This window comes from Myodes glareolus, chromosome 1 (genome assembly GCF_982192425.1).
Source record: "Myodes glareolus chromosome 1, mMyoGla1.1, whole genome shotgun sequence".
NCBI classification, from domain to species: Eukaryota; Metazoa; Chordata; class Mammalia; order Rodentia; family Cricetidae; genus Myodes; species Myodes glareolus.
This window is the reverse complement of record NC_142026.1, coordinates 103876802-103894683: the sequence shown is the minus strand read 5'-3', so window position 1 is coordinate 103894683 and position 17882 is coordinate 103876802.

Here is a 17882-nt window from a genome sequence, read left to right as displayed (position 1 = left end):
TTCTGTGAAAACAAAGGAAGAACCTCTTTTCGAAAGCACCATATCCTTAGACCCAAATTCTGAAGTCAAGATACCTATATAATATACATGCTGGTTTAGCTTAGCAGCCCATACAATGAAATGTCTCTCCGTACTTAGCTCCTTCATAGTCAAAAAATTCAAAGAAAACACAGTAATATACATAATCCAGACTCTCTATGAATTTTCCATCTTTACCTGGCTTATTTTTACTCTATTACTTTTTAATATTTATTTTATTATTTTTGCTCCTTTAATCTGACTGTCTTTACTGTCTCTTTAAAGACTTTACTCCCCCCTTTTTTTATGAAGCATTAACTTTATTTTATGACTCTCTATACTCTTTTTCTTCTCTCTTCCAAGCCTACATACTGTGACCAACACTGTGACCCATTTATGGGTCTTTTTCATCTGAATTTGTCTTTATTATGTATCTGTAATTATTTTCTGATCAGAAGCATTTCTTAAAATGCTAAGCAGCTTGGTCTCAGTGGCCCTGGGTGCTGGCTCTGCCTCTCTCAGGCTTTAAATATGGCAGAGGTAGTTCACCTCAGCTCTAGGACTGCTGGGTGGGAGCCATCCTCACCACCTAAAGTCTGGGTAGCACCATGCAGCAAATAAACCTTTTTTTTTTTAATCTTTCCTGAGTAAAAGCTAAATCTGTCATGCAGCACACTGCATGGCCTGGAAATTTCTCTGTGTATGGTGTCAGGAATCCACCATGCTCTCCCGCCTGTACAAGCCTAGTAGACCAGACAGTAATCTTGGAACTTAACCATCATTTTACTTTCACAGAATCCCACAGAAAGAACATCGCCCCCATGACAACTGGAAGTAATCCTAGAAGACAATGTCTCTTATCCCAACAAAGTTTCTTTTCAGGGTTAGGGACATCATTTAGGGGTTGGTTATAATTGGTATAGGGTTGGGGGCTGCGGGGAAAATTTTATAGGCTCAGGGATCTCTTTGAAAAAAAAAAGGGAAAATTATAAGGGATAATAGATTAGTATGAGCTCACTCAGACTAATAATAATAGTGAGTAATAGAGTGAATACTTGTAAGTTATTATTTATAGGCAATTACATTGGTATGGATTCTTGAATATTGATACAAAGTTAAATTATATTGACTATTGTATGCATGCATGATTCTATTTCTGCTTAAAACATTTTTTATATATTGATATATGTTTATCATATTGCAATGTACTTTTCTACTTCTCATCACGATACTTATACATTGTTTACAAATTCAGGTCATTGTCCTCACTTGTTGCACATTTGTTTATTGTATAATATTCTAATATAATTCTTAATCTTTAAGTAATATAGGTATTAAGAGTTATAGATCAATAGTCATTTATGTTTGTCATACTTATAGTTAGACTAATCAGGTTCTTTAGATACATAGAGATTATATTCTGAATAGATAGGTAATCTGCAACCACTTTAAAGAGCTGTAGAATATGGCATTTAAATAACTTAGGGTTCTGTTGATGTGAGACAGGATTGCTCCTGGCAGCACTGATCTATTTTGGGAGATTGCCCAGGTAGCCAGGTATCTCTGTCATTTTTTGCACCTTATGGAAGTTGCTTGATTGCACTTCCTGCTTACTCAAGTAGTAGTATTTCCCTTCTCGGATCTTTGATGGGGTTGAAGACTAGATAGGTGTAGTTACTTTCCTCTCATGACTTGGCCAAATTATTTATTATACAAGACTTAAACTAGTTAGGATAAGATAATTATTGAATATATTTGTTCGTATTGTATATAGTTTTGTATTAGGCTTAGAACTCTCTTATTTAAACAAAAGGGGAGGTGTTGCAGGAAGTCTTAAAGCCAGTGGTTACCTGCCTACTGGGGTATACTATATATGCCGATGTAGAGCATGCCTCCTCTTTCTTTTTCTGGCTGTGGGATTTGGTTTCTGATTTCCATTCAAGCAGAGGATTCTGATTTGTGAGTTTACCCCTAAATAAATAACTACCCATTTCTCAATTCTGAGCTAGTGTAGATTTCTTTTAAGCATCCTTCTTCAATCTTATTTTAATTTTCATAATTGGTAACAACGTAGAGAATAGTGACTCTGGGATCCATCCTAATAAGAATATCTATATAACACCTCTCTCTTAGCAGGTCTCAGAGAACATTGTGGAAACGGGGACAGAATGATAATAAGAGCCAGAGGTTAGGGGGACTGATGAAAAATAGTATTTTTAGTACATGTCAGGGCCATTTCACTTATGTACTTATAGTAGCTATTGTTACCTGTTCAAGATGAACATAAGATCAAGTCAGTCAATACTCTAGCAGGGTTGGGGAAGGAATCACAAGGTTCTACCACTACCAGAGAAGCTTTTGGCAGATGATGGATACTGAGAGAGGGAAAATAAGCTTTTTTAACCCATGATGAATGACCCATTCTCCAGTAGAAAGACTCATATGGGCATTACTAATAGGATTCAGTGGTTCCTCAAAGGAAGAAGAGGAGGAAGAAGAGGAAGAGGAAGAGGAAGAGGAGAAGAAAGAAGAAGAAGAAGAAGAAGAAGAAGAAGAAGAAGAAGAAGAAGAAGAAGAAGAAGAAGAAGAAGAAGAAGAAGAAGAAGAAGAAGAAGTAAAATTGGGGGGAAGAAGAGGAGGTGAAATTATGGTAAGAGTTGGAGGTGAGGGAAGACTGGATGTGGTATAAGTAGATTGTATACATTTATGAAACTGCTGAAGAATAAAACAGTTAACAAATGAAAAAAAACCAGAAGAAAAGTCAGAGATGCTGCCTCTAATATTAATGATATGGCTCTTACCTGAGAATTTCACACAAGAAGGGGCATGATGGTTATCTGGTCTCCAATGGCTTCCTATACACTGCAGAGTGTATTGCAATTTTCTCTGAAGCAAAGCAACTTCTGGGTGGACAACTTCTTCTGCCACTCCAGAATCAGTGCTTTAATGAATACTGTTCCCGAGGTCCTTACTCCACAGTGAGGTCTGTCTGCCAAGCTTGTGAACAGGTAGTCTGAGTTTCTTTTCTCAGTTCAGGGATGAGGGGTGGGAGGTGGTAGGTGGGGAGTGAGGGGTGGGGGAATGCTAGCTGCCTCTTACATCCACTTTCCTTCTTTGACTACTTCTATCACTACTTCAAGCTTCTTTTTTGTACATGTTGATTTTTTTTCCTGTTCAAACCACTGTATGATTTTTCTGTTTTCTGACTGACCTCAGACAAGAATAATTTTAAATTACTGATACTTCTGCCTCGACCTCCCAAATGCTAAAATTACAGGCACATGCTGCCAGGATCAGGTTTCCCTTGTGTGAACTAGTTTGAGATGCATTGATATAATTTTACAAAGATCTGGTAAAATTAAGCCGTGAATTTAGCTAGGTCTGGCATTTATTTGGAAACCTTTTTATTTTTTTGGTCTCAAGATCATCACTTGTTATATATAAGTTACTTATATGCTCTTAGTTTAATTTTAGGACTACACACACACACACACACACACATACACACACACACACACCTCAATTCAATTCTTCTAGATTTTTTAACTCATTAGATATGGTGTTTCAAAGTATGATCCTCCAATCTTCATTGATGTTTTTTAGACAGTCTCCTTTTTTATGTTTGATTTTATTACTTTAGGTATTTTCATTTGTTTAGTTTGGGTAAAGGTTTGTCAGTCTTGTGCATCTTTAAAGTTGAAATTACATTTTTATTGGTGCATTTGTGTGTGTGTATTGAATGCATGTGTGTATTTGTATGTCTTTGGGAACATATGTGATACAAACTGACAGCGAAAGTAAGAGGACATCTTGTGGGAGTCTGTCTTTCTACTGTTGGATGCTGGGAGTTGAATCAAATCACTATGTTGGCCATAGATGTCTTTGCTCACTGAGCCATCTTACTGGTCCCTTCTTGGTCATCTTTATGAAGCACTGTTGATGTCTAATTGATCTTTATTATTTCTTTTCATCAACTGCTTTTAGGCTTTGTTTGTTTTTGTTTTCCTAAGAATTTGTGGTGGATCATTGTTAGGTATTTAAACTTTCTCTAATATTTTTTAAGAAGTTTACATGAATATTTTGATCATACCTATCACAACTTGTATCAAATCCTCCCAGATATGCCCTAAAGTCCCATTCCCATAACTTCTTTTCTTGTTTTTCCTTCTTCTTCTTCTTCTTCCTCTTCTTCCTCTTCCTCCCCCTCCCCTTCCTCCTCCTCCTTCTCTTCTTCTTCTTCTTCTTCTTCTTCTTCTTCTTCTTCTTCTTCTTCTTCTTCTTCTTCTTCTTCTTCTTCTTCTTCTTCTTCTTCTTTTTCTTCTTGTAAATCCAATAACCCTAACTGCAATTTGTGCTCTCCATATATATCTAGGTGTGGGGCCATTATGTCAACCTACAAGGAGTCACATTCTTAAAGAAAACTGACTCTCTCTTCTCTCCCAGGAAGACATCTATTGTCAACAGCTCCTCAGGTATGGGTAAAAGCTTGTGTACTCATTCCCATTCCATCCAGAATGCTGAATGCTGACTTGGTCTACACAGGCAGCCACAGCTGCTCTGTGTTCATGAGTGGCCAGTGCAGTCATGTCCAGAAGACATTCTCCAGCTCTAGCCCTCCTCTGCCACCAATTCTTAAGATCTTTCCATGCCTTCTCTACCACCTCTCTACCATCATGGTTCCTGAACACTGAGGTGTGATACAGATGCCCCATTGGTGACCCAGCATTCCTCAGTCATTTGTTCAGTACACACTTATCTGTTATGAGTTTCCCCATTAACAATCATCTACTGTAGAAAGAAACTTCTCTGATGAGGACTGAGAGCTGTATTGACCTACAGGTAGGGAGATACAAATTTAGAGGGCAGCTTGATACTATGTTCATTTTGCAAAACAAACAAACAGATGATAGTAGCATGTTTGGCTCTGGTACTATGAGGTCCCAAACATGTGTTCTTGGCTAAATTTCCAGTACCAGTACTATGTGCCCTTGTATGAGGGGCTTTAAATCTAACTAGAAAGAAGTTCCCTATGGCCATTAGTGACACTATTGCAGCTTTGAGCATATCTTGCCTTGCTGATCATTTTTACAGTTCTTATGATTTACTACTGTGTAAGTCTATTGATGCCTTCCCTACTCGAGCAGCCTGCACAGGACATTCCAACACTATGGGAGTCAGCTAACCAACAGAGAGGAAGCTTCCCGGTCATTACCAACTTGGTTTCTCCATGTCCTGTGACCATTGTTTGTGACATTTTTAGCAATTGAGTCTTACAACCAAGTTCTGGCGGGCAAGCAAGAGCAACGACCTGCATTGTTTTGGGCGTGTCCATGGCACCTTGGACAAATCAAACTTTATTTTTATTATTATTAATTAATTTTATTCACTTATTTTATACTCCAGTCATCGCTTCCTCTTCCTCCTTTCCTCTCATTCTCTCCCCCCTACTTCCCTCTTCCAATACAATCCACTCCTTCTCTTTTTCTGTTCAGTAAGTTAGTTGTTTCTGTGGCCTCCCTTGTGATGATCTTGACATCATGTTCCACCCCAGCCTGCTCATGCAATCCTTCCTTCCTCTCTTCAACAGGATTCCCTAAGCTCAGCGCAGTGCTTGGCTATGGATCTCTGTATCCGCTTTCACCAGCTACCAGATAAAGGCTCTCTGATGACAATTAGGGCAGTAACCAATCTGAGTACAGGAGAAGGCTAGTTCAGGCACCCTCTCCACTATTGCTAGGAGTCTTAGATGGGCTTATCCTTGTAGATTAGTGGGCATTTGCCTTCTACCAGGTTTCTATCTGACCCTTAATTGCCCTTCCCCCCATCAAGATGACGCTTTCATTGCTCCCTGCTCTACCCACCCCCAATCCAGTCCCTCGTTTCCATCCCCGTGGGCCTCCAGGTTACCCAGGAGATCTCTTCTATTTCCCCCTCACAGGGAAATCCATGCATCCTTCTTTGGGCCCTCCTTGTTACCTAAGGCTCTCTGGGGCTGTGAACTGTAACATGGTTATCTTTTACCTTACAGTTGATATTCACTTATGAGTGAGCACATACCATGTTAACTTTGTGGGTTACCTCACTTGGGATATTTTTTTCTAGCTCTATTTATTTGCCTGTCAATTTTCTTTTCTTTTTTTTTAACAGCTGGGTAATACTCCACTGTGTAAATGTACCATATTTTTTAAATCTCTTCTTTGCAAACCAGACTTTTTAATGTAAGAAGTTTATAGTCATATATTTTCTTCTTAGAGCTTCTTTCACTATGTTCTATTGGTTCTGGTATGTTGTATTGAATTTTCATTTGACTCAGGGAATTTCAAATTTCTGTCTTCATGTCTTTGATGGCCTACTGCTTCATTAGTTTATTGCTCAATTTCCATGATTTTGTCCATTTCCTATAGCTTCTCTTGCTGTTGATTTGTAGTTTTAATTAATTGTGATTAGATAGGATAAAAGAAATTCTTTCAGTTTTCTTATATTTGTTATGACTTGGATTGTGCACTAATACATGATATATATTTTGCAGAATGTTTCATGTGATACTGAGAAGAATGTGTATTCTGCAATATTTAGATGGGCTATTCTTTAGATGTCAAGTTCATTTGATTTAAAATGCCATTTAATTTCAATTTATGTATTTAATCTAGATGATCTTTTTGTCAGAGTGAATATGTGGCAGTGTTTGTTTCATGAAGTTGGATGCACTGATGTTTGAATATATATATGTGTGTGTGTGTGTGAATTAAAGTATCCTCTTAATAAATGTTCCTTTTATTCATAATATATGACAACTATCTCTTCTGATTAATTTAACTTGAGGTATATTTTGTCAACATTAGTATTGCTACGCATGCCTTATTTCTAGGTTCACTTGATTACAATATGCTTTCCCCCCTTTTACTCTTAAGTCTGTTCTGTTTCTCAGTGAGATGTATTTTTTATTTTTTATAGGCAACAAATACATGATTCCTTCTTTTCAACTTTTAAATGTAGTAGTAAGTAGACTAATAACCTTCCCCAAGATGTACATGTCTTAATCCCTGATATCTGTGTGTTTGCTATCTTAAATAGTAAAAGGGACTCTGGCTATCAATCTGCCGATATGGTTAATTTAAGCATCTTGAGATGGGAAGGCTTTTTTGGAATATTGAAGGTTGTTGAAGAAGAGATAAGAGAAAGCTGGATGGTCAGAGTCAGAAAAGGTGGTTGTAATACTAGAGGGCAGAGAATCACAGAGAAATTTGAAGACAGAGGTAGGGGAATACAATCTATGGAGTGTAGGCAGCCTCTGGAGTGGAAAAGGAAAGGAGATGAATCCTCTTTCTTCTGCCCCTTAAGAAGGAATATGTGAGTAACCCTGTTGACATTCATTTTATTACACATTCCAGACTTCTGACTGATGTCATGACACGGTAAATTTATGTTGTTTTAAATCAATATGATGTAGCAATTTCTTGCCACCTCAACAAGAAATGAGAAAACTAATTTGTATCTAGAATTAAAGTTGGAGGACTATGTTAACTGTTCTACTTTTTCAATTTCCTTATATATAACTCACCAATTAAAGCAAGAATGAACAACAGTTGTGATCATATGAGCAATACACAATGAATATATCTGTTGTTGACTTTTCTTGATAAAAATTAGAAAACTAAATCAGTAAGGAATATTTTTGTTTTGCTTTTTTGTTGAAATATGATTTACTTTTTTATTTATAAAATAAAAACTTCTGATTACTTGTTGAGAATAGGGAAAAGGTAATCCTATTCCATTTTGTATGAATGTTGGAAAATGGCAAAGGATTTATTTAGTTTTCTTCTAAGCTTCTATTATAAATAGATCCACAGGAATAAATGGCTTTTTGTGATGTTATTCAATCAAGCCTTTGAGAATGAATGACATTGGCAACAAATATTTAGCAAGGCCTGGCTTACTGTGACTGTGTTCCTTTGGATTTTAGATTTTAGCATTCTTCCATGTGTTTCAATTTCAAATGCCAAACAACCAAGATGAGGATTATGAAGAAAGAAAGGTGTGAACATTGTAAACACAGGTGCCTTGTTTTTCTTTAGAGTGGACCACAGTAGCAGCACACATTGTGCCTTTATTTCTCCCTGAACAAACAGGAAGTTATGTTGGTTGACAGATAGACCCACAATGGAGGTAGGCAGGATCTTTCCTTAAAATTTATTCTATACCCAACCCCTTCCATCCCTGTCAAGAAATCCCATTTTCTGTATGAAATGAATGCCTTCATGAGAAGTTAGGTATTGAGGCCACAGAGGTCCTTTCACAGAGAAACACTAAGAGAACCAAGAATATTAATCATGCAGGATTGTCTCCTCAATGGAGGAGACAGAAATCAAATACCCATATTACATCCAGAAAGCTGAGAGTGGATTTTGTTAAGAACCTGTTGACCCTTTTGCTATCTATAGTGGGAGACCTTACCACCTTTTGCTATAGAGGTAGACCTCACCCAAATTCCCCCAAATGGTTATCCCAGATTTTTCCTACCTTAGACCATTACTCATCCTTCGGGGAAATGTCACATATACTTTGTGGACTGTTGACCTTTAAGCTGTGGGTTAGGAACCACATTAGGTTCTATGCCTTTTAGCTATAGAATCTACCATCATGGTTGCAATCAGAGCCAGCTTGTTCATTGCCTGTCCCCCAGACCCAAATATTTACACAGAAACTGTATTAATTACAACACTCTTTGGCCAATAGCTTAGGCATATTCCTAGTTAGTTCTTGCATCTTAAATTAATCTGTTTCTTTTAACCTGTGTATCACCATGTGACTGGCCTACTGGTAAGGTTACTGTAGCATCTTTTTCTTTTGGCAGCTGCAAAGAGTCTCCCTGACTTCGCCTTCTTTCTCTCTGTATCTTTGTTTGGCTTTCCTGCCTAGTTCTATTCTGCCCTTACATAGGCCAAATCAATTTCTTTATTCACTAATGATAATAAAACATATTCACAATATGCAAAGTAGAATCTCACATCACATGGTCACATGTACTTTGTTAAAGGGTCTCTATGCAGTTACACCTTATGCATTATTGTGCTTCTGGAATTGGACTGATTAAACTGATTGTTGCCTGGAAACCTTTTCCCAAATTGTATTGTGTTTTAAATATGCTTATAATGAACCGCCTGGCTTTAGATTATTTGAAATCTGATTCAGGTTGACAAAATCATTCTGCACTGGATTTTTATTCTTATATTTTCACTTAGTTTGTTTCCCTGTCTGTATACCTGCAGGGATCCCTTCAGTTGTGATAGCGTTGAGTGATGGGAGTGGGATGGATAAAATGAAAGAAGTTCTCAGAGCTGTAGACTTGTGACAAATCACAAGGTTTGAAGTTGGGGTCTATCACTTAGATTTGGTGATCATCTAGGGTATCACATGACACATCAAGTACTCAATAGTATTTTATTGCATCAAAAAGTGTTGGAAAAGAGAAAAAGTAGAAGGGGAATTTGTGGGCTCCGGAGTTTTCCATGCATCATCATATAAAAAGTATAAGAAATAAACTGTATAGTCATATCAATTTAGTCTTTTGACATCTAGTGTATATTCCAGTTAGCTCCATTTTCTGTGTCTACATGCAATTTAATGACAAATTTGTTTTTATTTTAAATGTATCAGACATGTGCTATCATCACCCATAATGATTTCTATTGTACTGTTTTCTTGAGAAGTTATTATTGCTATATAAAATAATTTTATATTTATTCTTTGAAAATTTTATATTTGTATGCACTGCATTTTAGTCATATACATTTACCATTTCTTCTTTCTAGTGTCCCTTAGAAACCCCACCTCATTTCACTTCAAATTTCCTGTCTTCAGTTTTTGTTGTTATTGATATGAACCCTTGAGATTAGTTGGTACTGCCATAAGCACATGAGTGTGGAACCATCTACTGAGGCATTTCGGAAACCAGCATCTCACAGTTCTCCTTCTCATCTGCGAGCTTTTAACATCCTTTGCATGATGTTGCCTGGACCTTGGATGATTCATCTATAGCTGAGCTCTCAGTCACTTATACTTGGCACTTGAACTAGTATGACTATCTGCACTGTTACATATTGTGAAAAGAGCCTTCTCTGACTAAAGTTGAGAGCAACACACATATAAGAGCATAAACATAAATATTTGTAAGGTGGATTGACAACATAATTGTTTATCATAACAACAGGTCTGCCTTCCAGGGCCTATCACCTCCTCTGTGACCAGGTCTGTAAAGTCAGACATGAAATCCCTCTTTTGGATCAGGCCTCACATTCAATCACAAAGTGGCTGGTCATTTCCATAACTGTCACGCCACTATTGCAGTAGGAACATTTGCCAGGGAGATTGTTATTGTAGTGCGCTGCACTCAGGTCCAGTCCTGAGTGATGTAGGAGGGTCTTCTGTCTATATGTTACTTTCATTGATCAAATAAAGAAACTGCCTTGGCCTTTTGATAGGACAGCAGCTTAGATAGGTGGAGTAGACTGAACACAAGGCTGGGAGAAAGAAAGCAGAGTCAGGCAGACACCATGATTCTCTGGCCCAAGATGGATGTAGGTTAGAATCTTGCCTGTAAGCCACGACCCTGTGGTGATACACAGATTACTAGAAATAGGTTAATTAAGATGTGAGAGTCAGCCAAGAAGAGGCTAGAGATAATGGACCAGGCAGCATTTAAATGAATACAGTTTCCATGTAATTATTTCAGGTAAAGCTAGCTGGGTAGTGGGACGCAACCCGTTGCTCCTTTTATATCCGAATGAGACCATTGTCTTTTCTCTTACATCTGCCTGAATACCTTCTTTTAGTACTTGTAAGATAGAGAATTTATTGATCAGTTGGAGTTGATATGTCAATATACTGCTTTCAAAGTGAGTTTTGTCTTAAAAAAAATTGGAATAACCCATGTATTTTATCAGATCACCATGGCTTACAATTAGAATTCAATAGCAACACTAATTCCAGAAATCCTACAAACACATGGAAGTTAAACAATGCTCACCTGAATCACCAATGGGTCAAGAAAGAAATAAAGGGAGAAATTAAAGACTTCCTAAAATTCAATGAAAATGACCACACAACATACCCACATTTATGGTACTCAATGAAAGCAGTGTTAAGAGGAAAGTTCATAGCACTAAATGCCTACATAAAGAAGCTGGGAAAATCTCACACTAGTGAATTAACAGAATATTTGAAAACTTTAGAACAAAAAGAAGCAAACTCACCCAAGAGAATTAGACTGCAGGAAATAATCAAATAGAGTGCTGAAATCAAAAAAATAGAAACAAACAAACAAAAATAAAAAAATCAATGAGACAAAGAGTTGATTCTTAGAGAAAATCAACAAAATAGACAAACCTTTATCCAAATTAACCAAAAGGCATAGAGAGAATATCCAAATTAACAAAATCAGAAATGAAAAGGGGGACATAATAACAGACATTGAGAAAATACAGATAATCATCAGGTCATATTTTGAAAATCTGTACTCCACAAAATTGGAAAACTTAAAGGAAATGGACAACTTTCTGGATAAATATCTCGTACCAAAATTAAATCAAGACCAGATAAGCAAATTAAATAGACCTATAACTGCTGAAAGTCATCAAAAGTCTCCCAACCAAAAAAAAGCCCAGGACCAGATGGTTTCATCTCAGAGTTCTACATGATTTTCAAAGAAGAACTAATATCAATACTCCTTAAATTAATTCACACAGTAGAAACAGAAGGAACATTGCCATTTATTAATCTCCACATTTCATTGTTTATTTCTCAGATGAGTAATAGTCCATTATGTATATGTCCTACACATTCTTATCTCTTCATCAGTTGATGGACATCTGCGTTGATTCCGATTTCTAGCTATTGTGACTAGAGCAGCAGGGAACAGGGACTGGCAGGTCACTCTGTGGGAGGTTATAAAGTCCTTTGGGTATGTGCTCAGGATCATATGGCAGTGAAACCTCCAGACTGATTTCCAAAATGGTTGTTACACTAGTTTATACTCTCACCAACACTGTACGACAGTGTCCTCCCCCCAACATTCATGCCAGCATTTGCTTTTATTTGCATTCTTGATGTTAGGAATAATTCTTAAGATGAGCCTCTCCATTGATGCAAATAATTCCAATCAGACCAACTCAGACTGAATAAAAAATGCCCACGTTTAATGTAGTGCTCCCAGGTGGGCAGGGACAGCATGGCGGGAAGGGGAGACCACACAAAACCCAGAGACCTAGTGTTCCTTTTCTGGGTGGTAGCTTAAATAGCCTGTGGGAGTGGTCCCGACCCTCCCTGGGGAGGAGTCACTGCTTGGTGGGTTTTCTTGGAGGCGGAGTCCAGACCAAGGTGACTCCCAGGGGAGGGGGCTTGAAATGAAACTCCCTGCTCCATTCCTGCTCCATTGGCACTTCCTAGGATGGGTGCCAGGGGCTGGGGTGATGCATCCAACCCAAACATCTCAGAGTCCTTGGATATAGGGATGTCAGGGGGCTGGGGTCTCACTTCTGACCAAACATTTGATGTTGGCCATTTTAACTAGGTAACTAGGGGGGGGAGGATGGAATCTTAATTTTAATCTGCATCTCCCTGATGAGTAAGGATGATGAACATTTAGAGAAGTGCTTATTCTCCATTTGCATTTTTTGGTAATGGACCTTTTCCTTTGGTTCCATAGCCCACTTTTCAACTGGGTTGTTTATTTTTGTCATGTTCAGATTTGTGCTATTGTTAGTGTTTGTATATTCTAGACAGGAATCCTCAATTTGTTCTGTCTGATAAGAAGCTAGTAAAGATTATATACAGTTCTGTGTTCTGCCTCTTCATTAGATTGACGATTTCCTCTGCTGTATAGAAACCTTTTTATTTCATGGGATTCCATGTGTCAGTTATTGATCATTTATTTATTCTGTTTCATAAATAATATGGGTATATAATGTTGTCAAAAGAGTATATTTTATGTCTTAATGTCCTTTAGGGAAGGTTCTTGTTTAATCTTTGAAAAAAAGAGGTTTTGGATTTATTTATTTTATAAAACATTGTGTGTATGAGTATTTTGACTGTGTGTATGTTTGTATGTACAATATGTGCATGTCGCCAGTGCCTAGGAAGGTCAGATCCTCTAGGGCTGAAGTTGCAGATGATTGTGAACTGCTGTGTAGGTGTTGTGTATTGAACATAGTTCCTTTGCAAAAGTCACGCCTTCTCTTAACTGCTTAGCCTATATGCTAGACCAGTGGTTCTCAACGGGTGGGTCAAGGCCCCCTCAGTTGCGTACCAGATATTTATATAATGATTCATACCAGCAGCAAAACTACAGTTAAGAAGTAGCAATGAAGTAATTTTTCAGTTGGGGCTCACTACAACACGAGGAACTGCATTAAAAGCATTGCAGCATTAGGAAGGATGAGATCCACTGCTCTAGATCCGTTTCCTAAGCTTTGAAGGAATCTCACATCTTTACTATGAACTGTGCCCTGCAAGCTCTGTAACCATACCTACTCACGAGATCAAGCCATGAGGTTCCTCTCTTTGGATGTTCTGCAAGTTAAGCAATATTTGTGTGTGTGTGTGTGTGTGTGTGTGTGTATGTGTGTGTGTGTACATGCTCCTGTCTAGCTAGCCAGATTTTTTTGTCTCAGTCAAACTAGCACTGGGATGACAAATGGCTTTTATGTGACTGCAGGGGATCTGAACTTTGACCTTTATGCTTACATGGAGAGCACTTTATCTACTGGGCCACATCTCCAGTTCCAAGTTAATACCTAATTGCTAGAGTTCGCATATGTTTATTGTATACAGAATGATGCTGCATATGATATATTGTGTGCGTTGTACAATGGCTAATTTAAGCCACTTCGTATGTTCGTTTCCTAACACACTTATTATTTGTATGTAGTGATCATCTTTAACATCTAATCTCTCAGCACTTGTATACTATTATAGTTTCATGTTGTTATAATTTAAAATACTTGGATACCTTTATAGTTCCATGTATTCAGTATATCCTATAATACTTTGATACTTGTATAAATCCATGTTTTCATTATTCTTACTATCTGTATAATTTATTTACTAAACTTATCCCCATAACTACAATTTTATTGTAGGTTTTTCATACAAAGTATGAAGATATTTTCCCTCTATCCAATTTCTCCCATGTTCTTCTCACCTCCCTTTTCCTTTGGCTAACAGTTCATTTCTTTGTTCTAGTCATATGAGTAAGATTATGTCTTTTTTTCTTTGTTTGTTTGGCCTACTAATAATATCTTCAAGATTTATTCACTTGGTTTCCAAGGACAAAATTTCCATCTTTTTAAAGACTGAATATTATTCCATTACTATATGTGCCCAATTTTCTTTGTGCATTGATCAATTGATGAGTATGCAGGTTGCTTCCAAATTGTGACTGATGTGACAATGTGTAAACTACAGAGATCTCTTCACATATTTATGTCATTTTTATTATTTATATACCCAGAAATTAGATTTTTCCATTTTTATTAAATTTTTTTCTAACTGGTTTAGATTCCCACTAGAAGGTATGTTTTTTCTATCCATCCTTGACAACTTCTATTATCTGTATTATTAATAATACTAAACATTCCAGCAAATCTGTGAGTGGTAGACTCCTCACATTAAAAAAACATTTTTTTTGAGACAGGGTCCCATGTAGCCCAGGCTAGCCTCAGACTTACTGTATACTCATTGATGACTTTAAATTTCAAATTCACTTTCTTTTGCCTCCCGAATGCTATGATTGTAGTTGCTTAAAACATATCTGGTGGGAAATCTCTGTTTAGGAGGTGGGATCAGGTTAGGGCGTGACCTTTTGGGTACCTGGAAAAAAATGTCCGGAGGGTTTGCTCTTTTTCTCCCTGTGAGGTTTCTGTGCTTTACAACTGAGGTTGGACTTATTGTTTTTGTTTTGTGAGTTTGTCCTTTATAATAAAGTGTATATAATTGGTTTATCTTGGCGTAACCTTTAACCAATGCCATTCAACACATGTCCAGTTATACGTGATGTTGGGAATGAAACCCAGAACCTCATGCATTCTAGGCAAGCATTTTAAACAGCTGAGCTGTGTCCACAGCATCATATTTTGCAATTTTAAAAGACAGTTTGTCCCATTAAAAGTAGAAATATCTTAAATTGAAGAATATTTGTGTTATTAGCCAAGGCAACATAATCACTGAATGTGTGTGGCCTTTTTTTTTTTGGTATTATTGTGAATGTTGCACATAAGTCCCTGATTTCCAACTTTTTTTATTCTTCCTATCTGCTTTTGGGGTTGAGGAGGTTGATCTTTGATGAAGGGGCCAGTTCCAAATATGTGGAACACATGGACATTGTAAGTAACTTTTTGAATGAAATATTTTTACAACCTCCCCTCCATTGGTTCCCTTTTCATTGATTAACCATTTTTTCTTTGTCCATTTATTTGTTTGACTTCATCTTGTGAGCATCTTGGCCATACTGATAGAACAATGACAAGAGCCTCAGGTGTTTTGGTGGCCTGCAGTTTGAAGCTTGGAAGATTTATGTCTGGACAGCTGTGTGCAAAACCTTTGCACATGGAGATCAGCATATTCCCCCAAAGATATAATGAGTAAAACTAGAAGAATAATGAAGAAAAATGACAGGTACCTGGGAGGGAATAAACAGGGTTTGCCTCTGCTAAGCAACTCCCTGAAGGACTCTTAGGAAAGACTGACTGATTAATTGAATCAATCCATCATGCTTGAAGTGACAGCATCAATTTGTAATCTTTTTTGGAAGCTGTTTTATTCCATTGCTGCTACAATTTAAATTCACACGAGGATAGAATGAGCAGCCAACAAAATGCTTATTTTAATATTAAGGTGCCGTATTATTAAGGAAACTTCATTATGGAAATGATTTAGATTAATTTTAATAATGATTTAGACTGAGTAAGAAAGTCAACATGTGGCTTCAGCTCTGAATTTATCATGTAAATTTATCATATAAATTTATCACATAAATATCACTTTTTATTGCCCATTCAAACCTTGAGCACATTAATTCTAATCTTCCATGATTTAAAAATTACATTATTGTAATTCTATAGAATATAAAATGTTCCTGCTTTTTCCTGTTTTAGGAGGAACTTTCCTCCATTTTGATTGCTTTTACTTTCTGTTACAACTCATAAAGTTTTAGAAGATTTCAGTGATAAATATAATGCTAACACATATCAGCTTGTTCAATTTCTAAATTAAATGGCATAAAATACACAAATGTTTGAGATAGTATTGCTTCATAACCATAAAAAATGTGTTTCAGTATACTGACTTGTTTTAAACTGGACATCACACAGTGATGATAGATTTTTTTCTTTTCTTCCTTGGAAGTAAGTAGAAGGCATGTATAATAAGATGCAAAGAGAATCATCCACAGATCCTCAACAAAGATTTAAATGGGATGAAAATAATGGAAACTTCTTTTTCCAGCATCGGAATCGTAACACCAAGCTTTCTGAGTGTAAGTCTTGAGTTCTGAAATTTACCAAAGACAAAAAAAAATTTGAGGAAATATTTCCTTGATGAATTTATGTCCTGCTCAAGATGAGAATGCTTAAGTAAACTTAATCTCTCTAATTTACTTATTCATAAATGTATGCTAAATAAAACCTAGGAAACTTGATCATAAAACTGAACACAATCGGTAGGGTAATACAGAAGGACATATCGTATACCCATGTTTACATGTGGGCATGGGTTATTGGCTTTTGAAAGAACTGTAATAGAATGAAATATATTTTAATATCAAAATACTTCGAACCCAATAAACAATAGTTCAGAAGCATTTTATGTTTTGACACTGTTGTAGGGGCTCCCTTAGCTTAAGTCATTTGAATTTACACCATCCCGGTTCAGTTGATAGAAGCTGGGGTTTGTATGCTGACCAGAGAGTACAGCATGATTTACTGTGGAATGGGGACTTGTTTACACTTCCAGAGTGAATATATCCCAGTGTTATGAATGTTATTTAAGTACTTGGAACTCTTTTGGTCTCTATAATGAATGGATCTGGTTTTCAGAGGTTAATTCTCAATGGAAATTATTTTCAAAAGCTCGTATTTCCAAATTAATATGCTGCATTCACTACATGAGTGGGACATTGGACACATGCTTCACTGTTTCTATTGTTAGGTTTTAAATACTTACCAAATGTAGCCTGAGTTATGTTTGTTGTTTTAAAATCTTATGATTTATTTAAGCGAGACTTTCCGAAGAATATTTTTCTTGGGGACTATGTATGTGTCTATATGTGGTTGACCTGTTCATGTCATTGCTTTTGATGCAGTGGAGATGCTATGTACCTTTGACTTTCCAGTTAATGAAGAACCATCCTGAAAGGCATCCTCACAGGCTTCAGTGAACACCACCTGGATGTTCTGTTCTCATCTGGAACCAGACCTAAAAAGCTACTTGATCACGTTCAAGGCTCTCACTATGCAGCCAAGGAATCAAGCACGGAAAGTCTGGCTCCTGCTTCTTGGTACACAGCACAACTTCTGCAGCTTCCTCTTGCAGTGTTGGGATTTTGGTTTGTGGTAGCTGGTATGTGTCTGTGTACAGTGGGAGGAGCAGAAGTCAACAGCAGCCTGAGGCTGTGTCAGCCTGGGCCAGCTGCCATTTGCCCTTCCATGCTGCAGTTAAGAATAATGAATTACCAGGGGCAAGTCTTTTCCTCTTGTCCCCACAACCTCCAGCTGTTTCTACATAGTTGTCTTCTGCTGAAGTAGACATCCATATTCTAACATCATCAACAACAGCTTATGTTATCAAAGGGGCAATCCATCTTTAAATTATTT